General features: G+C 43.3%; 2 protein-coding genes and 4 non-coding genes across 7 annotated transcripts in view; 4 read left to right on the top strand and 2 right to left on the bottom strand.

The window, feature by feature from the left end:
* Positions 1-8,739, top strand: part of LOC118101418 (ELKS/Rab6-interacting/CAST family member 1) — a 130,564-nt gene extending 121,825 nt beyond the window's left edge. Inside the window, exon 26 of the mRNA XM_047338641.1 lies at positions 8,701-8,739. The gene's annotated coding sequence lies outside the window, so the exon portion shown is untranslated. The remainder of the gene's footprint in view (positions 1-8,700) is intronic.
* trnal-caa lies at positions 229-339 on the top strand. The gene is made up of 2 exons: positions 229-266; positions 294-339. It is a non-coding gene; the product is annotated as a tRNA-Leu (tRNA).
* Positions 646-12,626, top strand: part of wnt5b (wingless-type MMTV integration site family, member 5b) — a 75,097-nt gene continuing 63,116 nt past the window's right edge. For both annotated transcript variants that reach the window (XM_035147564.2, XM_035147563.2), the window contains exon 1: positions 646-1,369. The gene's annotated coding sequence lies outside the window, so the exon portion shown is untranslated. The remainder of the gene's footprint in view (positions 1,370-12,626) is intronic.
* Positions 2,323-2,433, top strand: trnal-caa. Its single transcript has 2 exons — positions 2,323-2,360; positions 2,388-2,433. It is a non-coding gene; the product is annotated as a tRNA-Leu (tRNA).
* trnak-cuu lies at positions 7,052-7,124 on the bottom strand. Its single transcript has one exon. It is a non-coding gene; the product is annotated as a tRNA-Lys (tRNA).
* trnak-cuu lies at positions 7,629-7,701 on the bottom strand. The gene has a single exon. It is a non-coding gene; the product is annotated as a tRNA-Lys (tRNA).

The following is a 12,626-nucleotide window of genomic DNA, read 5'->3' as shown; positions in this document are numbered from 1 at the left end:
GACAGGATTGAGTAAAATCCTGAAAACACATGGTCCAAACAACCAAATCAGTCTAACTCTGTGATTATCAGACTCTGTCAGTAACAACAAAACGTCAATATCTTATTGTGTGGGCGACTTTTACCATCTTCCATGCAAATGTATTTAATGTGGCAAAAAGGAAATGCAGTTCATCTTTGTTTTACAAAATAATGGAATTTATTGGCTCATCTTCCAAAGCACTTCAATGTTAGGATGGCCGAGCGGTCTAAGGCGCCAGACTCAAGGGCTGACTCCTTCCTGGTCAAAGGGATTTCTGGTCTCCAAATGGAGGCGTGGGTTCAATTCCCACTTCTGACATATGCTTTAGCCTCAGATTAACTGTGTGAAGTCTCTTATCCTCCAACTCAAGTTTAATTTAGACTAAATTTACTTTAGACTGAATAAAATCATGTACAAAACAACAGCTGGGAACTGAACAATGAACTTAGTTTTAAATCCCACTCCTGACACACGCTTTATTCTTCACTGTTTCAAGGCAGTTGAAGAACACACCTTTCTTTCCTCCTGTGTCTGTGTGAAATAACTTTCTCCTCCCTCCTTCCCTCCCTCTCTCCTCCCTCTGCACCGGTGGGCCGGCGGACACTTTTCCACATCACACCGCAGGACAGTCCCTCAGACAGAGACACAACTTCTCTTCTCCTTTGTCTCACTTCTCTCCTCCTCACTCTTCTTCTCCAAACTTCTCGCTCTTGTTTCTTTTTTTACGCGTAAAACTCCTGGAGAGCTGTGGACTGCGCCCTCCCCCCCTCCTCCTTCCTCCTCGTCTTGTTCCTCCTCCGTGCGTAATCAGCTGGACAGTTTGGAAACTTGTGATGTGGAGAAATCTCACTTTATTCCTGACACCTGTTGCTGAGTGAGGACGCGGGGGCGCACAGAGCCGTGCACACCGAGGAGGAGAGGAGCGTGTGCACCGACACTCATCGTCTGGCTTCACTTCTACGTGTGTGCGCGACAGTTTTGGGGACTCTCGTGGACGCGGACAGGTCCACGGGCCACCGGAGGCTGCGTTCACACATCTGCTCATTCCCTAAAGTGGACTTTTTTCTGAGTCTTCGGTGCGTGTTGCGTAGTAAAAGTCGTGTTTTGAAGAAAGTGGACACTTGGAAGAAGTTGTGTGTGCGCTGTGCTCCAGGCTGCTGCTGCTGCTGCTGTGGGGTCTGTCTGAAGGGTTCCCCCCCCCCCTCCTTTCAATGAAAACACCGACCTGTGTGCAGTTTCCCAGCCGGGCAGGGAGTCACACTTTTCGGACTTGAGAGCTGTGGATGGTGGGAAGAGGACTTGTCCTTGGAGAGCTGAGGAACAACTGGATTTACGCACAGCAGACCAGGTAAGAAAACTTATTTTATAATGGTTTATTGACGTAAAAGTTCTCAGAGAAGGTCATTACATGTTACACACACACTCTGCACCCACACTTTCCATATGTCTTTACAATGCTGTAGAAATGTTGCATAGTATATGACTTACTATGTTATTATGTGTATTAGTATTTTATTTCAGTGAAATCTTGTGTATTTGAAGTGTTTGCTTTGTGGTGAGAGTTTGGATGAAACTCTCTGAACTTGGTTTCGGACTTTGTTCCATTTGAGCTCGTTGTCCTTTTTTTTTTTTGGTCTCCACAATGTCTCTGCTGTCAGAATGGACTCGTTTCATGACTTTTGGCTTTGACTTTGTGTGTGTGTGTGTGTGTGTGTGTGTCCCTCTCGCCCTGCGGTGGAGACCAGGACTATTTTGGTCGAAATGTTGCACAAATGTTTCTCTCTGTACAGAGGAGCTGCCTCTGGCTTCATCTGGACCTGAGGCGCTGTACTTGAAACTTTGTGGCATCAAGTTTATATAAACACAAACACACACATTGTCCTGCACAGGGACAGTGGAGGGACAGCTCCATCATGTTCTGAGTAGAAAGCTGCTCTGGGTATGTTGGTGCTGTCCTGTGTGAGCATTGTGTTCATATGTGACTAGATTGTCCTGCATGGAAAATGCATGGAAGTCCTAAACGATTCAGCAGCTTGGACATGTTGCCGCTTGTGTCGAAAATGTTCACACACATGACAAGAAATTAAAGATCAGTGGAGAGCACACACCTCCGCCAAGGCCAAGCAAAATTCACACACGTATAGATACAAGTTCTCTAAATGTGCCTGATTTGTTTCATCAAGATCCATGAATTATTCTCTGAGAAATCAATGAAAATGTTGAAAAATGTCCTGTCTCCATACGGAGGCGTGGGTTCAAATGCCACTCGTGACTCAACTTAGGAAAGATCCCCATTCCACTGTCAGGATGGCCGAGCGGTCTAAGGCGCCAGACTCAAGGACTGACTCCTTCCTAGTCAAAGGGATTTCTGGTCTCCAAATGGAGGCGTGGGTTCAAATCCCACTTCTGACACATCTTTTGCTCCCACTGTTGTCTGGTACTGAGAAACACAACTTTCTTTCCTCCTGTGTCTGTGTCAAATAACTGTGTCTCCCCTCCCTGTTTAAAACGCTGTTCTCCAAAAATCTTCTTTTGACAAAACTATCCATCAGTCACTCAACATTATTAAGATTGACATGTCTTTCTCAAGGGAGTCACAAACACTCATTAAGCCAATTAGACCAATTTAGAGATAGATAGATACCGTATTGATCTCCTTAGGGAAATGAAATTGTCACAGCAGCAGCCTCGTATATCAAATACACTAAGTACAAGGTAGAAATACACTCAGCAGGAAAATATGATGATTCTACAGACAACAGGTCTGTGTGTGTCTGCGTGTGTGTTTGAAGGAGAAAACACAAGAAATTTGAGAAAAAGAACATTTCACTCATTAGTTTCTTTACGAAGATATTTAATCAACTGAAGACTTCATCTTCCTGTTCTTTGAATCCTTGTATCTTCTTTTTTGTTTCGAGCAGACACTGCAGACAAAAGTGAGTTTCTCCGTCTGTCAGCTCATGTGGAAGCAGATCAGATTTATCTCCTACATGTGATGCGATGGCGGCAGCGGTCGCCTCCGGTCGGTGACGTCTCCGGTAGAGTCTAAAGCCGTGGAGTAGACTGTGTGTGTGTGTGTGTGTGTGTGTGTGTGTGTGTGTGTGTGTGTGTGTGTGTGTGTGTGTGTGTGTGTGTGTGTGTGTGTGTGTGTGTGAGAGGGTAGATAGTAATGTTAGATGTGTAGATAGAGGTGGTGAAAAGTGTTGCTGTCAACAGGTTAGCCATTAGAGAGAGATAATCTCTCTTCCTCCTCCCTCCCTGTCGACCAGCTCTACTTCTGTTCTTTCTCTCCTCTCCTCTCCTCCCTCCCTCTCGCTCTTTCATTCATGACATGATTTTTCTCTACTTGTCATTAAAGCTTCTCTTCTTTCTCAACCCGTCTTCTTTCTGTTACAGCTGCATTGTTTTGGATTGATGCTGTGTGCGTCTCTCATTTCAGTCTTGATTCGTTTAAACGTTATAATTTAATTTGAGATATTTAACGGTTTTGGGGTCTTAATGCATTTTCAGAGTCTATTAGAAAAACTCAAGAATGCCTTCAACAAAAGTCTGTCTCACTTAGTTCTTTTACGCCAAAATTAGCGAGTATACGCGAGTTTTTATTAAATAAGGCTGTTGACTATTTTTCCTTTGCCAGGAGGGGAGTTTGCCTGTCTGTCTTTTTTCCCCTAGTGCGTCATGTTCGAGGTCACAAACACGTCAAGCAACACACAAACGTATCAGAAACCAAAGTGTTTTAAGCTTCAACATTCACTTTCTATGATACATAGAAAAAAAAATCGTACACATTGTTCTCAAGATATAAAAAAGTGCACAAACGTGCACTTTTTTGTCTATTTACGAGCCATCGTCCTGAAGTTCAATGTGCATTAAAAACGTTGTGTCTTGAAAAGTAGCAGATAGAGTCTAGAAGAAATTGGTGCGCTCCCCCAGGTGTCATGTTTCCATCACGGTCAATCGGAGCCGGAACTAATGAAAAACTGTTTCTACTGCAGAGTCATTGTATCTTTTCCCATTGCAGACAAAAAACAGATTTTAGCAAGTTTTTTCTCATGAATATTTATGTGTCTATGGCGATCAAATCTACATCCTGAACATTCTCTCATTGTAAATTGTTCCCTTTGTCTGTCTGTGTGTATGTGTGTGTGTGTGTGTGTGTGTGTGTGTGTGTGTGTGTGTGTGTGTGTGTGTGTGTGTGTGTGTGTGTGTCTGTGTGTGTGCCCTCAAACTGCGGAGAAAAACCTTTTATTTAACCAAACACACAAAGTGTTGCTTGAGTGTCCTCTCCATCGGAACAGAGCAATTAGGGAAGAAGACTAAGTGAGCAGATGTGTGTGTGTGCATCTGTGTGTGTGTGTGTGTGTGTGTGTGTGTGTGTGTGTGTGTGTGTGTGTGTGTGTGTGTGTGTGTGTGTGTGTGTGTTCATATAGATATTTGAGAAGATGGGTCGTCTGCAAGCATCAATGGATCCGCAAGGTCATTCACAAGTGCATAGTTAAGTCTGTAGGTTCGTGTGAGTCTGTGTGTGTGTGTGTGTGTGTGTGTGTGTGTGTGTGTGTGTGTGTGTGTGTGTGTGTGTGTGTGTGTGTGTCCCATATGTTAGACAATGAATTTGGACATAAGGGAATGATTTTTGATTTATGTTGGTTTGTTTTCCGTAAGTTGTGGTCATGAGTTTGAAAACATGTAAACTGGGAAACGTGGGAAATGTTTGTAAAAGTGTGTGAAGTATCTGAGAAGGAGATGGTTTGAAGCTAGATGTGTTACATGTGTGTGTGTTCCACTGGGAACACTAATGACTAACTTGGATTCACACACACACACATGCACACACAGTGGTCCATGTGAAGTGGACGGCTTCTCCAGTTGAGGGGCCAGTATTTTAAACTCTCATCTCTGATTGGTCGACTTGATTCCTGGGAATTCCTCCCAGAGCAGTGCATGACAGCGGTACCCTCCACTTGTGTGTGTGTACGTGTGTGTGTGTGTGTGTGTGTGTGTGTGTGTGTGTGTGTGTGTGTGAGACGGAGAGAAAGCCTTTTCATTCATTTGGTCATTCTCTTCTTTGATTTATCGACTTAATTTTTCTGGATTTTACTTTTTTGGCTTAAACACCTGTGTGCGTGTGTGTTTGTGTGAGTGTGTGTATGTATTTCCGTGTTTTAGTATTGACGATGCAGTGTGGCCATGCGGTAGTCATTATGGTCAAGTGGTGTGTGTGTGTATGTATTTCTGCATGTGTGCACTCAAAATGTGACCCGCTGGTATTTGTTATGGTGTCTGGATTCTGTGTGTGTGTGTGTGTGTGTGTGTGTGTGTGTGTGTGTGTGTGTGTGTGTGTGTGTGTGTGTGTGTGTGTGTGTGTGTGTGTGTTCAGACCTTTCTGGGCTGGTGGTTCAGGGCTATGCAGTGATGTCATCAGGGTGGGGTGACATGGGGTTAGAGTTTGGCAGAGGTCCTGACTCCAGCAGTCTTCGAAATGTTTCTGACCAGTAACTCTGTGTTTGGTGTGTGTGTGTGTGTGCATATGGTCAGTGGTGGCGGTCAGTAGCTGTATGCTAACAGTGCCCCACACTAATAGTAAAAGTGGTTTATTGGACACTTTATAGAGCCGGAGCTTGTTTTATAAATCCAGCGGGCTGGTACACGGGGACAGTCACTGACCAGGAGGCCACAAGACAAACAGCTTCAGAACCAGAGGAGCTGCTCTCACTGAACACTGATACACGAAATCCAGGGTTCCAAAGCAATACTAACAACACATGATTCTAATTTTAATCATTTTTAATCTTTAAATTCTTTGCACTTTCTCTGGAGCACGTTCATGTGTGAAGGCAAATGTCAGAGTCAGAGTTTCTCCACCTGGCCACATAGTCTAAAGTCGGCAGAAAGCCGGAGAATCCGATGTGAGAACCCAGCAGGGTGACGTCATTTCATGCAGTACGTGAGCTCGATGTGGGTTGTGCGATAGGTAGACCAAATCTGGGCCAAATCAATTTTGTTATGTGTGAAGATTATTGGTTCGAATCCCGGTCTCTAAATTTATATCTCTGTATGTGTACCCCAATGTCGCCTAATGTGAGCTGTGATTAGCTCTGACCCCCCTGACCCTTGTAGAATAAGCAGTACAGATAAGGATGGATGTTACAGATGTTCTTTAAATGTTATCAAATGTCTTTGTTAGAGTCTTAGAAATTGTATCCAGTTATGAGTTTGGATCCAGAAACCTCACACTGTATTTAGTCCCATGTTTGAAACCATGAAACATTACCATGTTTTTCCAAACCAGCACAAAGGCAGCAGCATGAATGTAGCCGTGACGTTGTAGCATAATATAGGGAGCATGTATTCAGTCGTTACGTGTTCAGGGATATTAATGGAACAGGGTAAACAGAAGTGTAGCTATGGCCGGCATCTCCTCTGCTCTCCTCCCTCCTCCTCTCTCTTTCACCTCTCACGTACCCTCCTCTCCTCTTTCCTCTCTTCCCTTCCTCCCTTTGCTCGTCTCAGCAGCCGCGATCCTGCACTGATAAAACTATCAACAGCACACCTGCACTGGGCTCGAAGTCTGACACACACACACACACACACACAGTCAGTGTAGGCTGCAGATTCCAAACAGATGGGGACAAGAATCTTATTTACGTTCACTACAATAAGCCCATTCTCTGTTTTCGTCTCGCCCTCCCTCTGCATTTGGAGGCAGCCATGTTTTAGGGTTAGGGGGTTAGGGTTAGTGTTAAGGCTTAGGGTTAGGGTCCCAATCTGGACAAACTAAGCAACTTTTGAGTTTTTATGACAACTAAAGGCTCTTATTGTTTGGAAGGGGAGGGTGAGGTGAGGGGTATTCAGCTGCAACATGAATCTTCACCACTAGGTGTCACTAAATTCTGCACACTGAACCTTTAACTCTCACTTTTTACTCATATGTATTGAGCTCAGATGAAGTGAGAGCTTAAGCTGCAAACAGGTTTGTTCTGTAGTTAATGATATTGATCAGTTTAACCACCATGTTACTGTAAAACACTGTCGCCCAACGTGGGGCTCGAACCCACGACCCTGAGATTAAGAGTCTCATGCTCTACCGACTGAGCTAGCCGGGCTACACTTGCTTTAAAAAAAAGCACTTTTTTGTTTTTTTCGAGGGTTCAAAATATGTTATTACCATCCTGCTAAAATATAATTCTATCAGTGTCGGTGTTGATATCGTGACGATGCTTACAAATAATTCAGAGAATGGGAAACACTGAGAAGTTTCAAAATTCCTTTGGTCCATTATGAAACTGTAACAGTCAATGTGGCCCATTTGCTTTATTGGATTTTAAATCACATTGTATTCATTCTAGTCTTGTTTTTCCTTCTTCTCTCTGTGAAGCTCATTGTTCTTAAAGGTGCGGTATGAGTGAAGTTATTGTTATTATTGTTTTTATTATTAAGATACATAAAATCATGAAGACAGGTTGCCACCCTCAAACATGGTCAGAGTGACCGGGTCCCAGATGCATGTTATAACACATTTATAGCTGTGCACTGATACTAGAACGTGTTGTCATCTTTATGTTCTGAATTCTTGTGTAATACTACATCTACTACAAAGAAAACTGCTTCGCCCAACGTGGGGCTCGAACCCACGACCCTGAGATTAAGAGTCTCATGCTCTACCGACTGAGCTAGCCGGGCTATCTTTGTGCTGTTATGTCATCCACTCATGGCTGTGAACTGTACCCCTGCAGGCAGTGGTCTGTTGAGTTGTTATTGATGTAAAGACTCTTTAGAATTTGTCTTCAGGTGCAGCCTGTTCATAGGAGTCATGGTCAGCTGCATGTAAGTTTGTAGTTTGGTGACTTCAATTTCCAGCTATAGTGTCAGAGTCATGATCTCAGAAACAACACAGGGCTGGAACAAGTCTGTGGACTCTTGTTGGTGGTTGATTGGTGTGTGAGGGCCCTTCAGAAGTCAACCTAAGCTATGAACACTTGTGCACTTCAAAGACTCCACTGATTGATTTCCTTCCTTCTTAAAACACCATCGCCCAGAGTGGAGCTAACCTGGACGACCCCGACAGTGTCGTGCTGGACCGGCTTTAGCATTGATCACTTTTGTTGCATCTCTTTGCTGCCAGGAAATGTTGAAGACATTTCCCTTCAAAGCTTGAAGAATGCTTGTCGTAAGAAGACGTTCCTAAATGTGTCTCCTGTGACCACTTGTGATTAAAACTACCCTCTACGCTCTGTATGCATATAATTGTGTACGTCGTTTGACCACCTCCAGATGTGGTGCGAGACATCAAACCTCCGTAAGCATTAATGACGTGTTTGTGTGCGTTCACACCTGCACCGCTGAACACTTGTGATCGGATCACTGTGGACGGATGTTGATGCCAAGTCTGAACATGGTCTGTGTTATTCTACATAGAAACAGACTTCTTTTGTATCAGTGGTTTGATAACACACATGTTGTGTAGCAGTAACGGTAGTTTAGTTTGAACTGTGTACTGTAAATCATCAGGGTGTTAGTGTTGATCGACATGGGCTAAGATGACTCGGGGTGGGGCACTGTCTGAGTCCTGCACCCTCCTGCTGTGGTCACTCACTGTAAATCATTTCACTCTGTCACTGTCAGAGTCGATACGCACCAATGAGTGAAGCAGCTCAAATCAGCAGGGTGGTCCTCTGCACGCACACACACACACACGCACACACACGCACACACACACACACACACACACACCTGTTTTTGCTTCTGTGATGAACATGCTCACCCTGCAGATTGTTTGAGTGTGTGTGTGTGTGTGTGTGTGTGTGTGTGTGTGTGTGTGTGTGTGTGTGTGTGTGTGTGTGTGTGGATTCATGCAGAACGCATGAATCCAGATGCAGAGAAAAGAAAGAGAGTGAAGGTAATAAAAAAAAAAAAAAAGTGACAGGGAACATTTAGTCAGTCAGATGAGAGGAAACGCTGCCTCTTACTGGTCATTGTCTGCTACTACAACAGATCAAAGCAAAACAGATGAAGGGAAGAACGAACAGAAGGAAACTCATCATGAAAACTGAGTTCAATATAACTTCATCTTTACGAGCAGTGCTGCCGTCTGTCTGGATGGAGACTTTTAGAAATCAAGTCATGTGAAAAAATGTCAATGTTCATTTAAGTTTGTTGTTTCTCTTCTATCCTCAACCATTTTTGTCTTCTAATTTTCCCTCTGCCGTATGTGTGTGTGTGTGTGTGTGTGTGTGTGTGTGTGTGTGTGTGTGTGTGTGTGTGTGTGTGTTGAACGAGGTGCTGGTGGTTATAATATAATGAGATTCCCAGTGCCCATGCAGGTGCTCTTTCTAGATAATTACTGAGTGTGTTTTTTCTGTAGCTAATATCCAACCTGAAGCAAAACCAGCACCTCTATCAGTGCACACACACACACACACACACACACACACACACACACACACACACAAGCGCGAAAGAGAGAAAGGTACAGAAGAGAGGATCAAATCAAATTTATTCCCACTATCTTCTCTCCTCTCTCGCTCTTGTTCTAGAATTTTTTTTTTCCATCATTCTATCACCAAACCTGTCTGTGTGTCTTTCTTCTCCTTTAGTTCTCTTTCTTTCCCCGTTCTCTCTCCCACCTTCTCTCTTTCCCACATCTCCACTGCAGTGTTTACGTGTAGATGAAGGATCGACAAAGCATTAGTCTGTTGTCTGGTAAAAAACAAAATCACAGAGGTAGCAGACAACATTGATTTACACACACACAAACACACACACACACACACACACACACACACACACACACACACACACACATTTTAGTTTTTTAAAGCCATCCATCACTGATTGGCTGAAATGATTTATGAGGAAGTGCACTGAGTGTAGCTGCCGTCGCCTGTAGCCTGGACCGAGAGGAGCGGAGCACTGCATTGCGTTAGGAGAGGACACGGATTCTTCGCCAGATAACAAGGAGACTATTTCAATCTGTGTCTGTCCACTTTGTTTGTGGTTTGATGACGCTGAGCTACTTTTTACAGTTTATAACATCCAGTGTGCACAGGCTGCAGTTAAGTTGTGGACCGTTGCACAATCCTAACATTAAAGAGACCGTCTTTCTTATTTCACGAATAGACGTGAATAATCAGTGCTTGTTTTTTTGAATTTGGATTGAATATTTAACCACTGTTGGAAAAAGACCGGTGACACTGTTCCCTAGTTACACTGTTGACAAACCCAACATCCATCCCAAATCCATCCATTCGTTCACTGTCTTCAATTAATCTGGGCTCAGGTCACAGAGGTACCCGCCCAAGTTTCCCAGACGTCTCTCTCCCACACTGTCCACCTCTTTCTTTTGGATTCTGAGGCGTTCCCAGGGCAGATGGGATATGTAGTTCCTCAGCAGGTTCTGGGTCTACCTCTGGGTCTGGGTGTACCCGGTAAACCTCCAACTGAACTGATAAAATGATGAGAACTGCATTTATCAAAGCAAAGTAAATGTATGTAGTTACTGTCAAATATTGGCATTGGGATGGATATTAATATTCAATTCAAAATCAACATAGTAAAACGTGCAGTCTAATTACCATGGTAACCTTCATGAAGTTACTGCCTTCATAGGAGTCCATTTTTCAGGCTGCACAATGTCCCAAAACACGTTTTATTACACTGAAGTAACTGACTTTAATGACACAATGTTCATATTGTATTGCAAGGAAAGAAAAAGGCCCAGCTGTGTTTTCTCTGTGTGTGTATAATGAAAGTATTGTTTGCACTGGACAGAATCCTGTGTTTGCAGATCTAATATTGACATTTTCCTCTGGACAGCAGGTTGCTGCTGTTGTTACTGGAAACGCACTACTAAGCATCATTTTCTTGAAGCTGCTAAATCCCTGTGTTTGGATTAATGAGGGACAAAATCTTAATCTGAGTTAGGGACTTAAAATCTGACTAGTGAATGAACTATACTCTCCCATCCCCCTGAAAACACTCTCTTAAAGCGTTTACTCTCCGTTAATGTTTGGATGCAGAGGAGTTAAAAACACTTCTGCTGTCGTATCTCCTGAATCTCATCCTGCATCTTATCCTGCATATTTTAACAAGTGCAGCGGTAGCAGCCGATATTTCACATCTGCCACTGCTGCGCTGCTGCGTCGTCTGTCAGACGTGCACGCCGCCTGAAACCAGATCAGAATTGCGTTATTACGCTCAATAAATGTGCAGGGATCTGTCTCCCCAGCACGTTGTGTTTGCATGCAGCACCTGGAGACATCACACTGATGCTCACACTGAAAATATGAAGCAGCCCCATAAACAGTCATTACAGATTTCATCAGTGCAACCAAGGGATTCTTGTTTTGATGTGTGGGTTACATTTAAAGACAGTATTGAGATTTGTTTTTAATTAAATTTAATAAAAAAATTTACTTATTTACTTTAATTTCCTGTATTATCTTTATAAAACTTCTAATTTTATTGGAGCATGAGTTAGAATTAAATTCCAACTATTTGTGAGGTCAGGAATAAACTTCGAAGTTTTAAAATTCACATATTCCATTCAAAAAATCTTAAAGTTTTGGATTTACATGTTGAATTTAGTGTATATTTTAAGTAACTTAAAGTAATTATTAATAATTTCAATTCATCTCTTTTTTTCATGGTTAATTCGTTTTTTTGCCTCGACAAACCATTTTAACTCCACATAAGTTAACAAGACGCTGCTGTCATCAAACATTATTTATCCTCATAACTTCATATCTTTGCATGCAAGATTTTCGTGTGCATAGAAAACACAAACATTAAAATTCATCCTTATTTTCCAAGCTTAGGAGTTAGTTCAAAAAGTTGTATTTCCTTTGCTTCAAAGGGACTGAAGTTTTTAACTGCAGTAACAGTGGACACAGACAGATGGCGCTACCTCACTGGAACTCCCCACTTGACAGACTGGACATGAGAGAGAGAGAGATGACAGGGGTGAGAGGTTAGAGAGGGAGAGGGAGAGGGAGGGATGGAGCTGGAGTGAAACAGAGAGAAGGAGTGAGAGTTGAGAAAAGAGAGTGAGGAGATAAATAAAGAGATGACAGCTACAGGCGACATTTTAAACACTGGTGTGAACTCTCCCCCCCCCTCACTCCCTCTTTCTTTGTCCCGTGAAGACTCTTTTTTTGTTTTGGCGTCTTTCACCAAATTAATTTCAGAATGCACGGCCATCATTCCTCCCCCCACCCCTCCTTCATCTCACTTTCCTTCCCCTTCTTCCCTCTCTCCCTCCATCTGACCACTGCCCCTCTCCCCCCTCCCCTCTCCCATCATGCCTGGTTGGTTCCAGGCCATTTGATTCCTCTCCAGCAGGCCTGTACCATTAGTGACCAGCAGGGGAATTGTTGTTCTCTGCGTGCAGCTGGGTACAGGTGTGCTGATGCTGTCACTGTGTGTGTGTGTGTGTGTGTGTGTGTGTGTGTGTGTGTGTGTGTGTGTGTGTGTGTGTGTGTGTGTGTGTGTGTGTGTGTCTGATGCTGTTATCTCTCCCCAGGAATAATATTTCAGGATAATTCTGGTTGTGTATTTTTACTTTTTGCCTCAGGTCGGCCAGAGCGACGTGGCCAAAAATTATATTAAGG

The sequence above is a fragment of the Hippoglossus stenolepis genome, chromosome 22 (assembly GCF_022539355.2).
Source record: "Hippoglossus stenolepis isolate QCI-W04-F060 chromosome 22, HSTE1.2, whole genome shotgun sequence".
Lineage (NCBI taxonomy): Eukaryota > Metazoa > Chordata > Actinopteri > Pleuronectiformes > Pleuronectidae > Hippoglossus > Hippoglossus stenolepis.
This window is presented reverse-complemented; position numbering and strand designations above follow the sequence as displayed.